This window comes from Anser brachyrhynchus, assembly GCF_964034855.1.
Source record: "Anser brachyrhynchus genome assembly, chromosome: 14".
NCBI lineage: Eukaryota > Metazoa > Chordata > Aves > Anseriformes > Anatidae > Anser > Anser brachyrhynchus.
The window spans coordinates 1,226,957-1,250,051 of record NC_137709.1 but is presented as its reverse complement, the minus strand read 5'-3'; the positions used below and the strand labels follow the sequence as shown (position 1 = coordinate 1,250,051).

Below are 23,095 nucleotides of genomic sequence, written 5' to 3'. Positions count from 1 at the left end.
CATTTTTTTAAACCCGTCAGATGAACAATCAATCAATCCTACATTTTAAAAATATTTATGTAAAGCAAAGAGGGAAGTAATAATACAAAAAAAAAACCACACCACAGCCACTTCAATCAGACACGAGTGAGAAGACCCTATTTTGGTACAACGTCCGTTTATTTAAGTCCTAGCTTCAGAATCAGTTTTTGTAGCAGTGAGCACTACAGAAGCAAAATAAACTTGCACTAAGAGTCCCACGGTACAGAATCCATAAAAGTGCAGACAGCTGTACATGCAAGATGGAGCCTTCTACTCCAGATAATTCACTGGTTTAGTTTTAGATAGCTGAGCACATCTCCTGAGAAAAAGCCCATGGACACACAGACATTTCCTGCTCTGATGGACAGCCTGGCAGCAGGCAGTGCCCTTTGAACAGTATATATTGATGCCCTTTCCTGAGGTAAAGTTAAAAATAAATAAATAAAATAAAATGCATCAAATGCAATCAAATCAAATCAATCAAATCAATCAAAATCAATCAAATGCACAAATGCTTGTGCTATGACCAAGAGTACTCCCTACAGCAAAGACCAAATTCCTTTCCTTATTAACAGCTGAAGTTTAGTAGGTAAAAGAAGCCAAAAGGAAACACCTGAAACTCAAGAAATTGTGTCCGTAGCTGAAAATTACAATAAGTACTTTTTTCCATGAAGGCAGCATTCAAAACTTAAATTATTTCAGCTGCAGCACCTCCTACCACCGCTCAACATCAGCGGTCTCAGTGTAGCTTTAGTTTAAGCCAAGTCCGTAACAAACCTAACCAGACAGACAGAGTTTAATAAAGAAGAGATTCTGACATTCAGAAAGTCTTTTTTTTTTTCCCCCCAAATAAGAAGTACATAACAGTGCTTTTATCTAGAACACTACATTCTAACTGTAAATAAGCATCCGCCACATGGCTGTAACAATAGGTTGTACTGCAACAGCCTCTTCCAGGGCCATCGATCCAATGGTTCAGCAAACCTCAACGCTGCGAACGATTCTCTCTCATACAAAAGCTCTTTAACCCTTGTTAAGATTTTCTCAAACTCATAGACAGCAATTAATTACCTAAACAGCTTTACGACCCAGGAAGGTGGTTAACCTCTGCTTATTTTTAGACGGACACCAAAGCTGAAGAAGCACATAAGCTTCAAAACCCGTGCACACAAGCGGGGTTCCAACACCGCGGGGCAAGGCAGGCCCGGTTCCCCCCTCCTCCTAAATCCTCCAGAGCATTTCTCTTTGTTAGTTCTGATTCTCAATGGCCTCTGATGCCACGTGACTACTGCAGAGCTGTTCTTGAGAAGTAAATAACTGTACCATCAAAGGCTTGCATTATCGCTCGATTGTGCTAAAATCTTAGACTGCAGTCTCTGAAGTAACGACCGCGTCCGGCATTCTGCACGGCCCCTACTTGCATGTTTCATCCGAGAAACATTAAACAAAGGTCAAATTGATAAACAAGAAAGTTTGCTAAGAGGAACAAACCGAACGCTGATTCCACACTTAACTCTTTGTTTCGGGAAGCTCTCCGTCAGGCCTGCGTTTAAGAGGGCCTCCCGCTGCACAGCCCCCCGACTGCACCACGCAGCCAGGCACCGGTCGGGGACGCTGCTGCACTCGCCCTTCCCGCGATGAAAGGAGCCTTCTGTTTCAGAGGGTCATCTCACAGCGTACAGAGAGCTTTTGGTTTTTACCTTGCCTAAGGAAGTTTCTTCAATCTAATATGTTAGTGACAATGTAATAGTGGGATCCAGCTGAGAGCGAGAAACCAGATGTTAGGAGTTCAAGTAGTATCTGAATCCTGCAAAAGAGACACGGTGTTACCGTGCCAGTGTCTCCAGCTGCTGATTTGTAACTGAGATGAAATCAACAAATTAACCACCGCTACTGAAAACAAACAAAAAATGTAAGAACATAACCTAGGAATAAAATAAAAAAAAAAAACAGGGTCAGATTTACGTCCAAATTAATTTCACCTCACTTGAAGACTAAATGAAGTACTAATTTTAGAAGCATAGGTACAATGCCCACTTACCTAGTCAACACCATGAAACACTTAACACCAAAGAATAATTCGATCCCGTTTCTCTCCCGAGTGTCTACTGTGGAAAACTGAACCTCAGATAATTTATGCTGCTAAATTTGACGTCAGCACACCTAAATTTCAATGCAGTTAACCAAGGTCTGAATATAAATTTTACACAAACTGATATAAAGGAATTATTTTCTTGAGTTTTATTACCTCATTTTGGATGTTCAATGGATAATCGTAGTTTTTCCTACCTGTAGTGCAGACCTTCCTCTTAACCCCTATTCTAATGTTTGAGAAATAAGAATTGATTCTCCAAGGTTCTCACCTTTTCTTTTTCTAAAGAAAAGGATGCTGAGGACTCTCTAGTCCCAGAACAAAAATGAAGACAGCACCATAATATAGTAATTGTCTTTAACTGGTACCACTAAAACAACAACAACAAAAACACACACCAGCTTCCATTATTTAAACCGCTTCTGTATTTTGGATGCTGCGATGTTTCAAGAAGCCTGGAATAATCACAACTTTAACCATTCTTCTACTGTAACAATCCACACAGAAATACCAAATGCAGTCTGTACAAACCTACATGTCTGCAGTTCTAATCTTGGTTGTAGATGGCCTGAGTGAGGCCAAGAACTGGAGATAAGCAGGCCAGCCTTTTCAAGGAGAAAATGATAAGTGTTTCCCCGTATTGCTTATTCTTGCAATTTTAATCAAGTCTTGCACCATCTGGCATTTTTCCTTTAGTGCTGCTTATGAGCTTGCAATTGTAAGAACCTCTCTTTTCTGAGAAAAATCTGCCCTGAGATGAAAAACACACGCACTGAAGAGTTAAAAAAGCAAAGCAAGTCCACTCAAGTACTTTTCAGCATCTCATGGTTATGCTGAGCCCCAAACCAGGGCATCAGTAGCATTTTTAAGCTTTAAAAGTGAAACTCGAAGTACTTCAAGTACTTTGATGAAGGACAAAACAAATCCCACAGCACTTCCCGCTGCGAGGGAAGAGTCCGGCTCGAGACGGATGGAGCGTGCTGTCAGCAGCCCCCGACCGGACGGCGCGTGTGCGAAGCCGTGGACGTGCGCACAACCCCTGCGCGGACGTGCAGCCACCGTCCAGACTCGATGCGCTATGAGACTGTAACACGTTCAGGGGGGTGAAAGCACTACTGGGATTACAGAGTGCAAAGCCAGGCACAGGACTAACCGGCACACACTGACGTCCATGCTCTGATTTAGCTCAGTACCTGAAATTCCTTCCCCAAACCTCTAAAGGCACGGAATAAACTGTTCTTCACAGTTCTCATACTTCAGCACCAGCAGACTCCTTACCCTAGCTGACAGTCATTGAGAGCACTGTAAAGTCAGAAATAATGCAATTCATTCCTTTCAGACAGACTCTTTCGGATTTTTTTTAAAAAGCCAACAACTAAAAAACATAATTATAGAAATATTGAAGGGAACACAAACCAAGACCTTTAAAAGACCAAAGAAACTGCTAAGGAATCTTAAGCTGATCATGGAGATGGGAAATGGACTGGATATGCATTGAAGTGCTGAAGCGTTAGTATAGAACATTTATATGGGAAAGCATTTAAAATAACCAGAAATAATTTCCATAAAATCTTCTCTTTCAAAAGCAGTCTTTACATTTCAGTCCTGAATTATGACATTAAAATGAAGTTTTCACATACAAGTTTAAAAGAGAGCTTCTTCCACACCCTTTTTGGGTAAAAAATAAGCATTTTTCCTTCAGATTTATTTGAGGTAACTAGAAACTAAGAAGGCTTCCATTACCAGTCCTTAGTCCTCTAAAAACGTACGCTATTTTGATTTTCCAAAATAGCGAATATTGGGTCTCTTCCTTAGACTTTTTAAAGCCTTGCAAGAAACTCAGGAAACGCATCCACTTGTTAACATCTAGAATTTCCTTCCCTCACCGCTGTTACTGGAACAAGCGCTGCCTGTGTTAGCGCTCAGCCCCATCACGCCCAGGAAGGCGAAACAAGCCCAGGAGCTGCCAGAAGCCTAGCTGCAATTACACCGCAGCACTACCTGGATGAGGATAGTCTCTCTTAAAGAGATATACATTATGCAGATCACAAAAGAGATAAAATTAAGTTGGAAACAGGGTTCTATAGAATAAATAAGTAAATTAACCACACTAATATCCATGTTGCTGTTTCAACTGTATTGCCAAGACACTCTCTGATCTGCTTTCGACCTCAAATTAAAGGCCAAGACTAGAGATTATATCTAAGACTGCTGTTTAAGAAACAATTACTGTAAATTCCTCGTAAAAGCAGATTTGCTTTAACATCCAAATAGTCAAAACTCCTCGGTGTATATACAACATTCGGTGAAAGGATACCATTGAAAATTACCTGCACATACATCTATCCCCGCCTGGAGAATTCATAAGCTGGGCTGAATAATATACACGTTGTGTTAGGGCCTTTGAAAACATTCTGAGGTTCTTCCCTGTTCAAAGAGCCACAACCATGAGCCTCAATCCACAGGCTGAAGTTTTCCTAGCAAAAGTATTTTTTAATTATTTAAGGAATATGTGATCATACTTCGAGCAGGAAAGGAAAGAGATGCAGCAGAAAAGCAGCAAGTCTCCTGGCAAATCTCTAGTATTACTACACAGGCAAAAAGATCCATTGCAGACATTCATTCAGTCTGATTATTCTCCCACTTACAGCGTAGACATATTTAACTGAACATTACATAAATTAGATCACTAAAATATTGGAAGAAATAAGAAGCCACGCAAGTGCAAAATGCCAGGTTATTCTGGCCAGATGTGTCCCGGCACCCAGACTGCGTTAACTTTTTGAGTACTTTTGCCCTACCTTGTAGTTCAAAACACGCTGGAAATCCTGCTGTGAAAAGTAGTTCTCAAAGGGTTATGCTCTCAACTTCAGGTAGACTAAAAGAAAGGAGCCACAGCATCACCCTGGATGCTGTGAGGATGCTGAGGAGCCGGACACCAGCAACCAAGTGCACCCTGCACACAACGAGCCCCCAGCTACGTGTGTCTGCTACATACAGAGGTCTTGCATGGCTCTGTGTGCACTGCGAGCACCTCCCCGAACTGGGTCCAGCACAGGTTTCACAAATAATGAACAGTTCAAGGAGGGAAAGGAAATGCACATAAAGCTGCTGCACAGTTCCAAAGATGAACCTCAGGACACGCCACTTCTTGGCCCCCAACTGCAATGCTGTTTCTTAAAGGCTTCTAAGCAAACGCCAAAAGCTTTCTTCCAAAATGCATTAGTCCTAAGATCTGATTACCTCTCCTATCTTTCCCTAATTGTAATACTAAGGCCAGGAACGATATATAATTGGAGGAAAAAAAAAAAAAAAAAAGGTGTTTTTTCTTTTTCTTTTTGTATTTGAAAGGAAAGGAAACAACCAAACAACCAAGTAAAAAGGCAGTCTTCTGAGTCTGAAGGCAAGTCACAAGTTTCAGGGCATCTGGAGGCCAGCTGGCACGGAGCCTATTTACAGTAAGTTGTTTACTTGCTGTCCGACCAGCGACAGCTATAAAGAGCAAGGCCACGAAGCCAAAGAAGAACCATGTTTTCTGTTTAGAGGGAAAGGAAGAACAAAGTGGGCAATAATCAAAATGTTCACCACCGATAGCAACAACTGACATGCTGCTTCTTTAAATAACAGTCGGTATGAAATACTGCCCTTCTGTATGGACCTGCCAATCTAATTAAACGTACAGCTGCATTTTGAACACTGTAAAATATACTTGCATACAGTCCCAGTAGTTGCCTGCTGGTGACATGGAAACAAGAGTCAAGAAGATGGGAACAAAGCAGAATAGAAGAGCTCAGCTGGACGGGACCAAAGACCATCTGGTCCAACTGCACGACCACGTCAGGGCTAACCTAGAGGTAAAGCATGTTATTAAGGGCACGTGCATTCCAGCGTGCCCGTTGTGTCAGCTGCAGGCCTAGGAGTCGCTTACTTATCGAACGCCATAGGCTCGCCGCAAATCAGGGCAGTTATCAGCAGAGGGCACTCAGGCAGGTGCTGTCCGTCACAGCTCGTTCCAGGACATTGCTTATGATAAAGGGACCACTAGGGAAGGCACTGCTCTGACCAGCGCTGCCTCTCTGTCCCAACGCAGAAAAGCATGCGCTCGGTCTAGAAGCAGAGGACGCAGCACAGCTTCAGTTGGGCACAGCAGCGAAGGAGGCGCCGTGAGGCATCCGGACACCCAGACATCCATCCCTCCGCGCTCACACGGAGCCTGGGGTACGACCCACGACGACAGGGCTGCACGGCCCGTGCCCATCCAGCCGCTCAGGATTTGTGTTCGGACACGAATAAGAGAGAGAAAGCTGTCTGGGTGAAAGCTACGTTGTCCAAATGGTTCAGTATAGAGCTAAGCTTCTGATTGTTCTAACGTTTGAAAATTTAGGGATGGTCCTGCACTGAGAATTTACTTCACCTCACAGAGAACTCACAAGCTCCCGGGCCGAACAAAAAGGAAATCACATGTAATTCACGTTGGTTTTTAAATGCCAGCTTCTCTTTTTCTCCTCTTTTTCTTTCTTTCCCATCTCTCCTTTCCATGCCCCTTCATCTCCAAATCATTGCATTTTACCTTGATTAAAAAAAAAATAATAAAAGGCTGCTAGATACCTGGCTCTGCCTCTTACCTCCTAACACTTTTCCCCATTATCTGAAATTCTACCAGTATGTAAATTCAGGTTAAAAAAACACAACGCCCCACACCAACCACAAACTGCTTAGTTTTCAAACACCTTCTGATTGTGAATGCAGGACAGAAGTTATGAGAAACGTTTTTATCTTCTTTATGTACTCGTGAAAACTAGATATAATTCATCTCAATTTCCATTTGTCTTTCTCAGCAATACCAAGAAGATGAAAAGAACAAAACCTTAGTTATCTTTTAAATACGACTAGACTCATCGACTATAAAGAATTATAAGATACCACTGTGTACTGAAGAGCAATATGCTTTTGCATGTGTACACACAAATTTTTACATTTTTCTGCACATTTGTTTATTCATGTGAACTATTTTTATGTCAACAGCTTCCAGAAGCATTAAAACAAACAAACAAACCAGGCCAACTAAATAAAGCAACCCCCCATCTGAGGACATCACATATACACTGAGTGCTTTTGTCTTCACTGCATTTCCAGCAAGAAAAAACAGAAGTGGAGATTTGATTAAACCAGAGATTCAAACCAGAAGGTGTCAATTGTAATGAGTGTTGGAAAATTATAACCAAATATTTGATTCATATATTTGGGATGTAGGCTGGAAACATTTGTAACAACCCCCAAATGTCAACAGTTTCATGATATACATACTTTTTTTTTTGAAGCGCGGTGCTGCAGAAGTATTAATACAAACAGATGACAGACACCTGCAGAACGAGAAAAGTGGTAACATTCCCCAGTTCACAATCATCCCACTCAGCAACAGAAACTGAAAATAACATCGACAAAGTAACACAAGCACCTGCCATCAGAGAGTCGAAAGAAATCCAAATGCACAGGCCAAGGGACAGGACTGTACGAAGAAGAACCTCAGGTAGCTCAGGGATGGGAGAAAGATAGAACAGCTCTTCCTTGAGCACCTTGAGTTGCACAAAATACTAACTGACTGAGCTCTAGAAATAAGAACAAGAGATCAAAGCAGTGGATATAGCCTCATCTCATTAAAAAAGTCATTAAAAGTTCTTCAAAATACATGCTGGAAAAGCCAGTCACACTCAGGTTAACAGCAACGTCTACCAATGCAATGCCTGGTCACCAACTTGTCTGTATTACTCAAGCTTTTCATGTGACGTGTAAGGGTAAGGCAAAGCAATTCATACCTCGCACTATCTGCGGGACGGCTCTTTAGGATTAGGAAGAATTAGAAAAAAATCCTCTGAAAAGAAACACATGAAGGATTCCAAACATCATTCCCTGCATCAAAAACATTACTCACTAAAATCACGATTCTGGGAAAACAATTAAAGATCTGTTAATTTCCCACAATAACGAAAGTGACCCAAGTTACTTATAGCAGGAGAACACGTCAAGAGGTGTTTGGCCAACCCTCTGCAGTGAGCGATGGGCAGAGACGACTGCCGGGGTCCCACGGCAAAGGGCCTGCTGCTCACCTACTGCACACAGTGACCCTGCTCCTCCCAGCCAAAAAACAAACTGCTTGCCAAACAAACGCAACTGTTACAACTGAAAAGATTGTAAGGTCTTTCCCAATACCCAACTCCCTCCCTTAAAAAAAAGATCTGAGATTAAATGCATCTTTGAAACTAGAAATTTAGAAGTACCAGGAAGCATTGCTAACAAAGAAATAGCAAGCAAAATCATGTTCTATATAAAGGAGTGAATAAAAATATAAGAACACTGAATTCTATGCTTTGTTATTAGAAAATAAATATAAATAATATTACTGGGATGGCTAAAATATTAATTTATTTTTCTTGTATGACAATATGTTTGTAGAAAGTATTACTAATTATTAAATTTAGATTTACGAATTTTGTATTTATTCCATTAAATTCATATTTATTCTATTAGAATAAATGCATTGCTGTTATGCTGAAGAGAAAGCAGTGAGGTAAGCGAACAAAACTCCAATTTTTGCAAAAATAGGGTCCTGACTGCTTTGGCTGTGCTTCTGCGGTAGGCAGCACAGAAATAAAAACATCTTCAGCGCTGCTACAGCAACCTGAAGTACGTGTGAATGGGGACAACCGGGATAGCTAGGGAAAATTTTTGAAAATATATATGACAGAATAAACTATCTTTGTAACAGAAGGTTTTTATTTCTTAGCTGTCCTTGGAACTATAACTATCATATGAAAAAAGTGAAGGATAGCTTTCAAGCATGTAGAAACCTCCCTAGGCAGCATTTTGAATAGCCTGCTTTACTATAATTATCTTATTTGTAGCAGTAAGGGTAAAATGAAGCATGAAAGTTAACACACGAGGGTAGATGCATAAATGCACGCACACGCACGAATATACCATTGTTAACAACGAGATAAAGCAGCCTTGTGCAGGAAGACTTGATACCACCACCACACATTTCCCCGATTCTTAACACTACCATATGGTGCACCCTCTTTGCTTATAATTTTTTCCTCCATTTTGTCTGTTTAGCTTGTTGACTTTGGAGACTGCTTCTTTAGCACTGGAGGCAAACCTCTGACACAAACACAGGTGTTCTGGTAATAAATTAAAAAATTACCACCCACCCCCCTCAGGAAGAAGCAACTAACGCAGCCCTCAGGCTGAGCGCACCAAGGCTTTATGAAGCAGCACAAGGCAGAGGTCATTCTCTTTATCCTTTCAGATAACACAAAACCTTATTTACTTTTTCAGCTGCTGTTGCACACTGAGCTGACGATTTCACAAAACTCCAGAACCCCTTCCCTGAGCTGCAGCCGCCAAGCTCTGATTTTATTTATTTTTTCAAATTAAGCAATGCATAGGCAATTTACCCTAGATTCATGGTCCTAGCTTTTCTCACCCAGAGGCTCCCCCTTCCACTTTTCCGTGTGCTCACTACATTTTAAGAGAGCTTTCCACTGGGGCACTCGCCTACCCAAAATAGCTCCGTATCAGCTACGCCCAGAACCCTCCCTCACGCTCCCTTTTCAGGTCCTGCCTCAGCACCGACCCTAAGGGAACGAGGCAGTTGATTTTTTCATCCTGTAAAACAAACACTAAATCCTTTTGCTTCCTATTCTTTAACCAGTTCCCAATTCTATACAAGGACCAGTCTTCCAATTCCATGACAGCTTGAGGTGCTGTTTGTTTTTTTTTCCTTTTTAACTAGCCTTTGGCAAGAAAAACATGTCAAAGGCTCCAAAGGAAAAAAAAATAAATCTATCCAAGTGAACTGGATTTCCCCTGCCTCCACGCTCACCGACCCAGCTCCCGGGATGAGGCGGTGTTTCCCTGACAGGAGCAGCGAGGACTCCTTCCCCGGAGACCATTTTGTGGGGGACCACCAGGCTCGCCAGCTTCTCCAGGCCTCCGGCAGCCGCCGGGTCGTGGGGAGAGGCCGCTCCTGCTGGCCGCCACTCCTGCAGGCCCACCTCCGAATTCCTTCAGGACACTGGGGTGAACGCCACCCAGGCCCAGTGACTTGTTAACGTCTCACGTATCCCTCTGGTCAGACACCTCGTGCGTATTTACCTCCGACGGAGCCGGCTCCTCAGCTGCCCATGCGGAGCGGGCCCGCAGGGCAGGCCTGCACCTCGTCACCAGCCTCCTCACGTGCCTCGCTGCCCTGCCAGCTCCTCAGCCAGCACCCGGCATGCCTGCAGCGCTCACCAGCTCTTCGAGCACCTCCTGCAAGGCACTTTTCATGTTCTTTATTTTTTTTTTTAAATTACCTCTCTATTTCCTTTTTATATTTCGCCTTCCATGTTTTATGGGATTTCTGTTCAACACACCTGGGCAAGCTTCTCCCTGTTTTAAAACACTGACTTGTTTTTTGCTGTTTTAAACTACGACTTGCTTGGCCTGCATCAGCCTCACCCAGCTTCACGGTGCCGTGATGGCCACGACCAGGAACCTTCCCAGCTAGCTCCTAGCACCGCTGCAAACCAAGCCCTGAAGCACACCGGCTCTCGCTGCGTCCCACCCTACCTTTCAGTACATCTGTCACAGGCTGCTTGAAACGGGAGCATGGAGTCACACAGGTAGGAACAAAATACTGGGGGCCTGGCTGTAAAACAGCTGTATCGGCCAGAAACCTTCCTGGAAATACACACTATTCAATGTGTCCGAGGGCGCTCTCACAGTCTGTGGTAGGCTGTTAGCTTTGCAATCCCCTAAATATATTGAAATAGTTTACAGTTTAGTTGCATCATGTTTCTGACAACACGATGGCAAATCATCATAGCTGAACCACCAATGTGATTTTAAACACTGTCTAGAGAAAGCCACCTTACAACTGGCAGCCAGGCAGGCATCATTCAGTATGTTTAGAACAGATATCCCAAAGTCACAAGCACTCTTATGTGGAACCCAGCCACCTTTTTCATCTGTAAAGGTTTTTTAAGCTCTACAGATCTTCTGAATACACAACCAAACCCCAAAATCTTATCCTATCCTACAGAAGAACATCATCCTGTGACAGTGGTTTCAATCAAAGAATGAGAACAAGCACCGTGCAAGCAAGCACCATAACTCTTTCAGATAACCTTCAAAGTCATTATTTCATCTTCTAACGCACAGATAAGGAAGTATGTGATCTTCATAAAAGCAAAATCATTACAGAGTTGAGTAAGAAAAACACAAGTGAAGAAAAAACTTTGTTAAACTTAGTTCCCTCCTTTAATATAGAGCCTAGGAAGAGACTCTGTGATGCAAAAAAGAAGCTCCAATCTGCTCTTAAAGAACAGACTAAAATAATATGCATCTCCCTCAAGACAAAAGCAATAACACTTTGGGAAATAAACATTTCTGATTGTTGAAATAGAAAGTTTTAGACCTTGTTGATGAAAAGTAGCATGATAGCTTACCATTAATTCTATCAAGTTTTAGGGCTTCCCTCGTTAGGTACGTGTTCTGATTCATTTTTTGATTAGAATGGAAGCTTTAAGATGTCTGTATCTTGAAACGTGTTGCACACAGGAAGGCAGAGTTAGTAACACTTACAAATCCTTGGAAAGATTCAAAGAGCTGAATGTTGCATTTCCTTTATAGCTCTTCCTCAGTTTATAGTCTTGGGTCAACCAGGAATAGAAACTGAAGTCACTTCCTCCCTCCTTAATAGTACGTTGTGCAAGTTAACCATATAGCTTTTCTCTGAAAGTTGGAACACAGTAAGTCACATAAACAAGTGCACTATTAACAATACTCCAACCTTGTGATTGTTATTTATTAAAATCTCAGATGTCCCAACCTTTAACATGTTAAAAGAATCTTTAAAGTGATAAAATAGGTCCAAGCTCACCTGACGAACCAGTTGCTCTTGTTTGAAAGTAGTCAGATATCTAGTATGACTAAGAATGAAATCTTGTAAACATCCCAATATTAACTGCTCACTTAAAAAAAATAAAAAAATTGCATGCTTTGTTACTCAAAATAAGGAACTCTGAACATTCAGGGTTTCTTGTTTGTTTGTTTTTATAGCATTTGCATTTTATACCAGAAGTTTTAGCACTGAATTTCACTTTTATTAAATCACACAGTTAAGTTGCAAATAAGCTGGCATCTCATTTGAACAGACCTGTCTTCTCTAACTATGGAAAGCTAATTCATTACAAAACTTGTTAGATCGGTTTTATTAAAATTGAAGGTGTCAGAATAGCTTCCTTGTCAGTTTAGAAAACAGCAGATGTGTGAGGCTTAGTAGAAATACGTGTTCAGGAAGGACAGAATTCATTAAAGTATATAGAAATCAACATTAAGAGACTTTACAACAGACCAGGACTCAGATTTAAAAATGATTGGTTCCCACAGAAATCAATGGGGCCAAATGGCCTCTAAGAAGCCTTGCCTGGACTGTAACAAAATAGAAGAGGTTAGAAAAAATGCTTTTTCTGAAAGATGCTAGCATTGAAGTAGCAGCTCTTTGGCTACAGAAAGCACAAGGCAGACTGTAGTTGTGATACAGGATCTCTTCATGTTCATTTTTCTTTTAAGCCTTAAGCTTATCAGGATCATCTGGCCAAAGCAAATAACACAAAACATATTAAAAGTCTTCCCTTCTCTCTAAAAAGGGATTACACAATTTACAAAATAAATTGGTAAAAAAGACATACTAACATTCTTTACAAATTAGATTTTAATCTATGTTTGTTTGGAAATCTGAATAAGGCAGCAAAAGCAAGCTTGCTTAATTTATTTTCCGAATACAACTCACAACCATCCACTTTTTCTTTAATATTTTATTCCATTTTGAACTACTCTTCTCATAGCAAGTATCTCTTCAACACAGTAATTTACCATATTCATAAGGCCTAATCCTGCTGAGCTAAATAGAAACACAGTAATGGCTCTTTATGACATAAAAGTAAGTAATTAAAAATGGTGCAACCCTTCAACATCACCGTAGTTCTTTTCATAAGGAATCTACCAGACTTGATCACTGAAATAAACAACTGAAAATAGCACAATAAAAAATAATTCACTAATGTATCTTAGGAACTTCCTTATCAATATATTTTCTAATGGTACCTGTGGTTAAAAAAAAAAAAAAGCAAACTTAAGGTATTCAGAAGCACGCAATATATTTTTCCCCCTCCTCCTTCTCCGGTTATTTGTTTATGCTCTTAGGGTGTTCGCACTACCTAGTTCCCAGGAGATGCTGATCCTTGCCTTCCAAACCCGCACCCTGCCCCGGCTCCCCAGTGTCCCACCTGCCTGCTCCTCAGCCTCGGCGAGCGTCTCCCCAGCTCCTCTCGTCCCCCAGCCCTGCGGGTCCTGCCCCTTCAAGCAAACTGGGGGTGGGACCCACACGGGGCATCTTCGCCAAAGTACCTCCAGGTGCTGCAGCCTCCTCAGGAAGCCTGTCTGAGCACGGCGTGGTACCGCACGAAAATGTTCGGGGAGGCAGCAAGCAGCTCTCACGGGTTCCTAACAGTATGGAAATCCCTAGAAACCTTGCAAATACCTGAGCCAAACGTTTCCTCAAGAAAACCTAAACGACACAGAAAACCAAGATGTAGATTTTTTTTTAATACATATAAAAAAAAAAAAAGGTTTCAGAAAGCCATCCCCAACAAACCTGACAAAACCAGTATTTGAAGTCTGTTCCATTACAGGCTTAAAGGATTTGTTTTGGGAGGGAGAATGTTTACATTTCTGAATGAACAAACCCTCCTAAAAGAGTAGCTAGAATTTCACATTACTCAAATATTTCCATTTTTAAGACAGCACCATATTTATTTCCTCAAATGAAAGAACTATTAGATTGCTGCATTTGGAATCTAGACTTAAAGCAAACCGATAGGAGGTAACAGCGAAGTTAACAACAACAACAACATTCTTCCAGGTGGTTACAGAGAATTTTATCACTCAATATAATATAGATGCAGATAGACTACATTTGAGATCTAAGGAGATTGCGTTAGCTCAATATAACTTTCATTGTTAACCAGCACAGCTTTAGGCTTCCGAGCCTCACGAGGAGCGGGACTTTAGCATGAACAGACATGAACAGAAAAAACAGAAACCTCATTATTTTGCTGCATTTAAAGACCGGAGGCAGCACAAAAGCAAGCACACAAGTGTCATTAGCACAGCCAAGGAAGGGTGAGAACAAATCAGCTCTTTTGCAAAGAATTTTGAAGAAGAGTACATGGACTTAAAGTTAGCCCAGGTGACATTCTGTAGCTACAAGTTTAATTATTTAGTTTTTATAACCACAGTAACTCCTTTTGCAGAGCACTGCCTGATCACTGAGTATTTTCATTTTCGTTTCTGCAGGAAGTTTGATAAACCATGAACATTACAATTCCAACAAGAGGAACTGAGAGAGAGAAGGCATTAATATCAGCTACAGGGTGAAATTAATGCCATAGACACATCTGATTGTCTATTTTTCCACTACTTGCAGCTTTTTCCACTACTTGCAGCAATGTCATGAAGCTTGGTAGACTCTTCAAGCAAGTGAAAGCCGAGGTTCTGAACTACCTTGGTATTTTCTTGCGGCTTACATCTATTGGTAAGACAGCATAATGCAAACAGGTGGGTCAGATGATCCATAAGCTCTTCTCCACCCATACTGTTTATCCCGCATCCTCCCCTGAAGATTTCAGTTCTTTCCTTTCAAGTGTATTCTTCTCCCCTGCCCCGGCACAATCACACCCCATAGCCACAGATTTCCTCATGGTTTAAAAATAATAACAAAAAAAATAATAAAAAAAATCAACCAGTATTCATAAACAAACGGAAATAAATAATTTAATTCAACCAACTTGAAAAGGCAGTGAAAACTTTTCACTGCCAAAGCACAGCTTCGAGTCACAGCTTTACCATCGAAGCTATTAGATCTTTGGTACGCTGCTTTTCATTTCTGTCTCAAAACGTAAGAGATTTAACCCAGCTCATTGCTCACCTGCCAATTTAATCTTCATTGGAAGTAAAGTTTTTCCCATTTATATAAATAGGTCTTTTTATACATATATAAGGATTTCTATGATTCAGAAAGAACCTGAATTGGTCATTTCATATGCAGTCTGCTATTATTTCACCAAATATTTATTATCTTACTGCAATTCTATATTCCCTCACCCATCTCCATTATCTATAAGCTTTTCTGGATATCAAATTCAGGATCTGTAATTTTAAAAAGCATTTAAGGGGTCTATTCTCAGTTAAAACATGAAGTAGGTTAGAATAAGCCAATATAAAGTATTTTATGAAAAACAGTCTTGGGATAGCCAAGATGCAGAAGGCTTTTTTTGTTTGTTTAGTCAAATTATAAATACATCAACTTTACACTTGGATGATGCAATTAATTTTGGAGAAATTCATACCTAGCACAAGATTAACAGAAAATCAACAGGCAAAAAAAAAACCACAAACACATCCAAGAACCAAGTAAAAGTAATTCAAAAAATACTGCAGGAGAGAAAAGCACAGCTAGGCGACATGCAGACTGAAATCGGGACATGAAGCTATGCAGTGTGCGATTATCTGTTTTTTCTTCTTTTAAATTTACATCTATGAACTGCATTCTTGCATAGCAAATCCACACGCATGCAGCACACGCACGTTTTCAGCTCTGATTTGTTAAAAAGACTGAGACAATGGCTTTAAAAAGTTATTGCTTCAGAAAGCTAACAAAACTATTTTTTTTTTTTAAAAAAAAAAAAGGTGAGAAAAAAAACTACATGGGTACACAGAGGTACTTCATCTGCCCGTGGTATAGACACGTTGATTTAAAACACATTGTTAACTACCTGCATCTTCTGACGGCATAAAGAACTACCAAAAATGGGAAAACTCCGTATCTCATTTGTGATAGCACATTTACAGATGTATCCAAACACCCCTCATTTCTCCGTGATATCCCCTGTACACCGCACAGCCCTTCACGGACAAAGCATTACTTGACAGCCAGCCTCCTCCGAAGCCGCACCAAGCATCCCTTTCTCCCCAGGCCTCAGCGAATGCATTACAGACACTCAGAAACTGCTTAGGAGAGCGGTATGGAAACAGGCTCCACCACAGGCTAGCGAAGTACAGCAACATACTGCATTTAATGTGCCGTGACAAACACCACGAGTGTGACTCTGACTTGCGGAGATGCTCCGCCATGAAGTAATTGGCATCTGCACTGCTTAACGTGTCCTACCAGCATCCTTCTGGCAACAGCTCCTCTTCTGCAGAAATTTGTACTGCAACAGTACCAGACCACATTACCATGCCATTAGACATTATCGCACATACAAACCAGGCTGTGTCAAGCAGGTTCTTCAAGTAGTAACAAAAATAAACTGCATCAGCTGCTCTCTTCTGTCACAGCTACCAAACTCCCAGCTAATGAGCCAACGCTGCACTGAGGAGCAACCCTTTGAAGCTTGCAAGAAATTCAGGAGGAACCCCAGAACTTCAGGTTTGCGCTCTCAAAAGCAGCTTATGATGGCACGTGAGGGTTTGGAAGACCCAAGGATGCGCCAGTGCCACGGGCACGGCCAGGAGCCCAAGGGCACCAACGCTGCCCGAGCGCAACGAGGAGTGACCTGTTCCCATCACACAGACCCCGCAGGCGTTGGGAGCGCCACGTGAAGGCTGGAGGACTCTGACACAAGACCAAGAATTCACGTGCTGAAGATTTTACAAGATTTCAAATGGGCCATGCCGTTCGCCTGCCCCACCAGAGACGCAGGCGTGCACAGAGAAGCCAAGCTCCTGCACACTGGTGAGCAGCGAGGTTATCGCGTTTCGGTCTCCTCCAGCAGCACTTCCAGGAAGCCGAGGCATGCAAGCAAATACTGCGAGAAAGGTACGCACACGCAAAGAAACAACGCTTCCCCCCGCAATCCTCTGCCAGAAAAAACAAAGTTTCTAATATAACACAGAAGTCTACCGCAACAGAGCCTTTAGGTAAGGAGAGCTGCAAAACTAGAATCCGGAGCATTACTTACTTAAAACTTGTTAGCTAAAACAAAAGTAACCAGAAGTGTGAAGTATCTGAAAAAAGCTGAGTAAATTGCACTCCGCTGCTAAGAAGTTCCATATTAAATCTTGTGTGACCATGATGCATGAATGCAATCACAATTTCCAGCTGTTCCCTGACACACAGGGTAACCGTACAAATTACTGCGAATTGTATGAAGAGCGTACTACTGTGAAAGTCCGCTGTGCAACTCGGTTTCTTCACTAAATTACAGTAGCACTGAACTCAGTTCAAGAAAGGCATTATTATTATTTTGGAACTCGTTCCTCAAACGCAGTTTGACCTTTGACATTTCAGGAGAATTGAGATCTTTGAACAAGAAGTAGAACTCGCACGTTACATCACGCCTCCAACAACACGGCAGCAGCTCACTGGACATTCAGTTTTAAAGCGCACCAGGATTTAACTTTCCAGGAAGACTTTGCATGGAGTTAGAATCCATAGGTACAGATGGAATCGTGAGCTTTAATTATAACAAATTGACACAGACTATATTAAGAAAGCAGTTGGCTGGTACAGAAATGTACTCTGCAAGATGTCAAGATGGATTTGATAGAGGAGCACTGCTTCCTCCAGAAATTCCCACAGTTGTAGTTTAAGGAGCCATTAATATTACACTTTCCGTGATACCCTGGATAAGCAGCATGGCGTTCTGGGATCTAAACTTAATTCTCACTTCCAAGAGCAGCCAGAAAATGCTGACACCAGCTACGCTGCCGAACTCAGCCCCACAGGCAGGAGCTGGCGAGGCTGCGGCTACCCCGGGCTCTGCTGCGCCTCCGGGACACGCGCGGTGCCCGAGCGACGGAGCCGGCGGTGCCGGCCACCAAAGCAGACGGATGTGCTTTTGTCGCCGTGTGAACACGATCTATTTCATGTGATGCAGTACGGAGCTTTAACGCATGAAGACACTGTTTCAGCCAGGAAAAGAAGTCTGGCAGAAAGTTTCTCGGTAGAGTTAGCATCAGCTGAATCAGCTAAGGGCATAGGAAAGTGGTCCAAAACACGACACCTTCTTCACAGCGAAGATGAGGCAAGACGAAAAGCCTCCGGGAGAGAGTAATTGGGCTAAACTGAGCTCCCAGCCCAACTCGCTGCTTCTGGAAGAACGCTTCCTCACCCCTGGCTCGCTGCGCGGCCTCCCGCTGCCGGCCGGGGCCGCCCCACGCCACAGGGCTGCTGCCGCGGTTCCGCTCACCCTCCTGCACGTGGGCAGAGCAACCTAATTGTTCCATTTCGTTTCTGTCCCAAAGACAGCTGAAACTAGTTGACACGAAGTCAGCAACAAGGCAACGAGCTGAAGGGAATTACTGTAATTTTGTGTGCGTGTCACCTTCTGCAGCCGTACTGGTTCACCTCCATCCCACAGGGACGGGGCTGCCAACCCGCAGTATCTTCGTGTCATTTCTCGAACCCAGCACACACAACGGGATTAGCTCCTGGTCTACGAGCATCTTAGTTATTTAAGCAAATGTTGTATTATAAACGGATTTCGCACCATAGTGAATCAGTCAGAAAACCTCTCATGAGAACACCACATAATCTGTGTAAGTAATGACGCAATGCTTTAACACTTCAGCAAATTATGAGATTAAATTCACGTATACCGACAGTGTCTGGGAGACAAAGACTATAAAAATCAAAGAGCTTAACACAACAAACTCTCTGGATCTGCTGTACAAAGTACTGTACGGTTACGTACTCTTCCCAGCAGCTACCCGGTTCCACACCTAACTGTTCTTAGAAACACAGAAACAAATCAACGAAAGTTGATTATTTTATGAATACATTTTAAAGTTCACTTCCGTATGCCAGAGACTACACACAATCAGATATTTTAATAACACAAAACCAAGGTAATTGTAACTTCAGCTTTGTAAAGCTCTTGGGTTGAGAACAGGATTTCATTGATACTTTTTTTTTTTTTTTAAATCTCAACAATGACGACATTGGAACTCTTGGCAGAACGAATAAATTATGTTTTGCCAGCACATCAAGTGGCACAATATCTGCTTAGTCAGCCTTAATGTACCCTTTAGGAAAAAAAAGATATGTAAATACAATTACATCCAGTAATATCCCAGAAACAAGGGTTTTGTGAGGGGAAAAGCTACTAACAAGAAACACACATTCATTTTCTCCCAGGCCAATTTCCGAGTGCCCAGTGCTTGCTCCCCTCCCGTAAGCTGGTAGATAAGCCCCGATCGTAACGCCCAACGGCACGAGGACAGACATTGCTCCGGCCAGGAGGTTTAACAAAGTGCCCTAAGACAACCGCTCCAAATCACACTTCAGACTAACGTGCCAGCACTGGATCTTGCATTTGCTCCAAGAAGCGTTCTGAAAAAAACCAGAAGCCACAGATTATTAAAAAAAAAAAAAAAAGTAACAGCTTATTTTTATGACTAGCATACAATAGGTAAAAGGCTAATGGAATTAAAAGATGATCTCCTACTCCACCGAGCTTTGTACATCAATGAAGAACAGGGAAAGAAGCGTTGCGAAAATGTTTGCAACCAACATATCCGAGGATTCAAACCAGTCAAATAACCCAGCCTCCGTCCTCCTGAACCACATCGCACGAACAAGGCCACAAAGAAGCTGCGCGGGCAGCCCCCTTCAGCCCAGACACACGCTGGGACCAGCACCGCCCTTCCCACCACGCTCCGGACCAGCTGCGGAGTTCTGCTTGCTGGAAGAACAGCACCTGCCCTGCAAACTCGGCTAGTTTAAGCATATGCACCGGGGAACAACTCTGGGGGACCCAGCCACTGAACCTAGTAAGGAAGCGGGAGCGGCAGCCCATCTCGTGTTCAGAGCGTAACAAACGGGAACAGCCAAACTGCGGTGTGCGCATCGGTCAGGCAGCGCTGCCAGCTTCTCCTCCTCCGGGATTTTCACTACTCAAGGTTAGGAAGCATTTCAAAAAAAAAATTAGAGGAAGCCCCCGAACAGCCCACCTGTTACGTGGTGGCTGTGAAAGGGAAGCCCAGGAAGAGGAGAGGACTTGGCAACCCTTTAAAACACACGACTAGTTCCAGTTTGCAGTTACAGCGACGCATAGAACGGCTCACCCCTCTTTCACAACAATACAGTAACTGAGCAGTAACAGTCAGCATAAGAAGGGACGTTTGCATCCCCATCACAGTTCCCCTCGCTGCGTAAAGCAGTGATCTTTAACACAGTAAATAGATGACGCGGGACTTGGGTAAGGCGCGTGTTTCGCGCTGATGAGAAGATTCATCAGTAACTGGCTTAAACTACAGCTTTGCTTTTACTGCCAGCATTTGAGTACAATGGGGTTCAACTACAATTTAAGATACATAACACACAAATATGCAATGGAAAACAAAAGTCAACTTGTGTTTTGCAAGCTAGAACTGGGATTGAAACCAAGGTCAGTATAGGGGGTGTAAATTAGTAGAAATTACCAATTTGGGTTGGACTTGCAAAAACCTACTCAGCTATCAGCCAGCTGAATGGATCATTTAAAATGGGAAAAAGTAGATTATGTCTTACGTGACCTAGCGTTTATCTAGCTACCTTCACTCTCACAGCACCTTTTGTCATATGCTGCGGGACACTCCTAATCCATACCTTTCTGACAAATTAGTTAACCTTTTCGTTGCGTGTTTCCAGAACTCAAGACCTGATCTCAGAGTTACACTAGGCTGACAAATCACAACACAGGCTACTAAACCCTGAGCAACCCCTCCGAATAACGAGCCTGGGTTTTATGTCAAAATAAAACGATTAAGTAAGACGCGCTTCAGTATGTGCCATACATTGCATAGTGCTGAGTCAGACAACATTTAAAGCACCGCGCTTGGCCGCGCCGAGCCACCGGCCTTGGCCGAAAGCCAGGCCAAAACAATGAGGTAAGACAAACGGACAACTGACCTTTGCCATTTCTAGCAAGCGATCCCTGCTTTCCCCTTCCTTCGAGTAAAACGTCCGAGCCCAAAGCGACTCCCAGCTAAGCGGTGGTGACCGAACAGCTCCTGCTGGAAGCAACGCTCCTGGCTGCGGCCGACCAGCAGAGCTTCCCCCCAAAAAGATTCTCCTCCTCTTCCATGGCTTCTCGTAGCTCTCGCCCTTCCTTAAACCTCCTTAATGATCCTTATCCCCCACAAGCTGGAGCACTAGGAATGATTTCAAATGTAATACTAGAAGCCGTAACGCTGCCAATGGGGCCCAGTTTTTGTAAATTCTGGCTGTAGGCTAAGAAAGAAAAAAAAAAAATCTGCGCTGCTGCATGGCTTCTCGTCGTCTTCCACTCCCCCCCCAACAAGCCACATCTCCAGGAAGTCAGAGGAATAAAAAAGCCGAGTGGTATATGCATTAAATCCATTCCTCCGGAGTTCTGAGAGCGTGTGGCGCTGAAATCGTTCCCCTGAAATTTAACAGATTTCACTGGCATTTATGCCGTATGCCACCAATAATATCAGGTTAGAGCCAGATACCATCAAAACCTCAAATTCTTTAGCAAGGCATTTACCAAAACCTTGCGGCTTGTTCCGCTCCTCTTTCAGATACTGACCCACTTCTTCTATTAAGGCAAACCTACGGCAAATTCTCACCGTCGGCCTCCTTTCCCGCTGCTCCCCCGTCCACCGTTCCCTTAACCTGCTGCCTTCCGCCCGCCCGCCCGCTTCCTCGCGCTGCGGGGACCTCGCCAAAGCCACCCCTGGGAGCCGGCCCCGAGCCTCTCCTGCCGCTCGGGGCTCCCGGCCCGGGGAGCTGAGGCTCCGGGCGGCACCTCCACGCTCCGCACACACGCACGGGCGCCGAAGCCTCGCCACGGCCTGGAGGCACCGACGGCAGCGTCGGGACTTCTGCCGATTCATTCATTTGGAGCAAGTTTCTGAAGTTTGTGTTCTGCGGGTTAGCTGCGTTAACTTCTGAATGCTTTCTACTTCTCGTGGTGAAACCCCTCGGTTTTCTCAGCCCCGATGATCACGTATCTCATTAGAGACAGCACGCTGTGCTAGCCTCAGGGAAAAAATAAAAATAAAAATCACTTCAAAACTGCACGGCAAATTTAAGACTGCACGTCTACAAAGAGATGTTACACGCTTTCCATTAAAGCAGGAAAGCTGAATACTACCTGAACACCAGAAGAAAACTGTAGCTTTTCACCCATACATTTAGTACCTAATTAACATTTTTGAACAGTAAATAAGACCACCGGCACTAGGAAATATTTCCTACCGGAAATTGAAGTTTAGCAATCCCAGCCTTCATCTCACAGAATCAGTACCATGAAGAAAAAAGCAAAACAACCCCAGAAAACCAACCACAGGAACCTTGCAAGGTAGTTCTTCCTTTGTTTCTGGAACAAACGCTAAGCATGCCAATTTTGTTAAGTCTTCTGCATGAGAAATGAACAAACCTACAATGCATCAACTAAAGCTAAGTCAGCTTAGACCAAATATTTCTGACAAAGCTTAGGAAGAAAGAATTCCTGTTTCAAACCCCAGGATTCACTAGCATCTCAAAGTTATTTCCAAAAGAAGATGGGGTTGCCCCTATTGTAAGGAAAAAACTATGCAAAAGCAAACAATGTTGGTTTTAGAATTGGACTTGTAGTTTTAATCTATTAATAAAAAATCAGTGGGAAATAAGAACAGCTTCCATAAACTCTGGAAATAAAGCATTTTTAAGCAAAACTCAACTTGAGCCACCCCGATCCCTTTACACATTCCTTAAATTGAGGGAAAATAACCCATTATCTTAAATTAGACATAAGAAACCATTAAAATACAAAACAGTCTTGCAGGAAGCAGGAACCTGCAGAACAACACTGTTAACACCACGCAGTGGTTGAGGCAGACTTGAGCCTTCAGATGCCTCCTCCTGCTACGGCAGGAGCTGCACCGCGCGTT

At 42.9% G+C, this 23,095-nt stretch overlaps 1 protein-coding gene and 1 long non-coding RNA gene across 5 annotated transcripts in view; both read right to left on the bottom strand.

Moving 5' to 3' along the window:
• The window catches only part of NR3C1 (nuclear receptor subfamily 3 group C member 1), a 66,353-nt gene that overhangs the window by 37,923 nt on the left and 5,335 nt on the right, over positions 1 to 23,095 (bottom strand). The window lies entirely within an intron of this gene.
• On the bottom strand, positions 542 to 21,104 carry LOC308177696. Its single transcript, XR_013939348.1, has 3 exons — positions 11,738 to 21,104; positions 7,930 to 7,985; positions 542 to 7,722 (listed from the first exon to the last, which is right to left on the bottom strand). It is a non-coding gene; the product is annotated as an uncharacterized lncRNA (long non-coding RNA).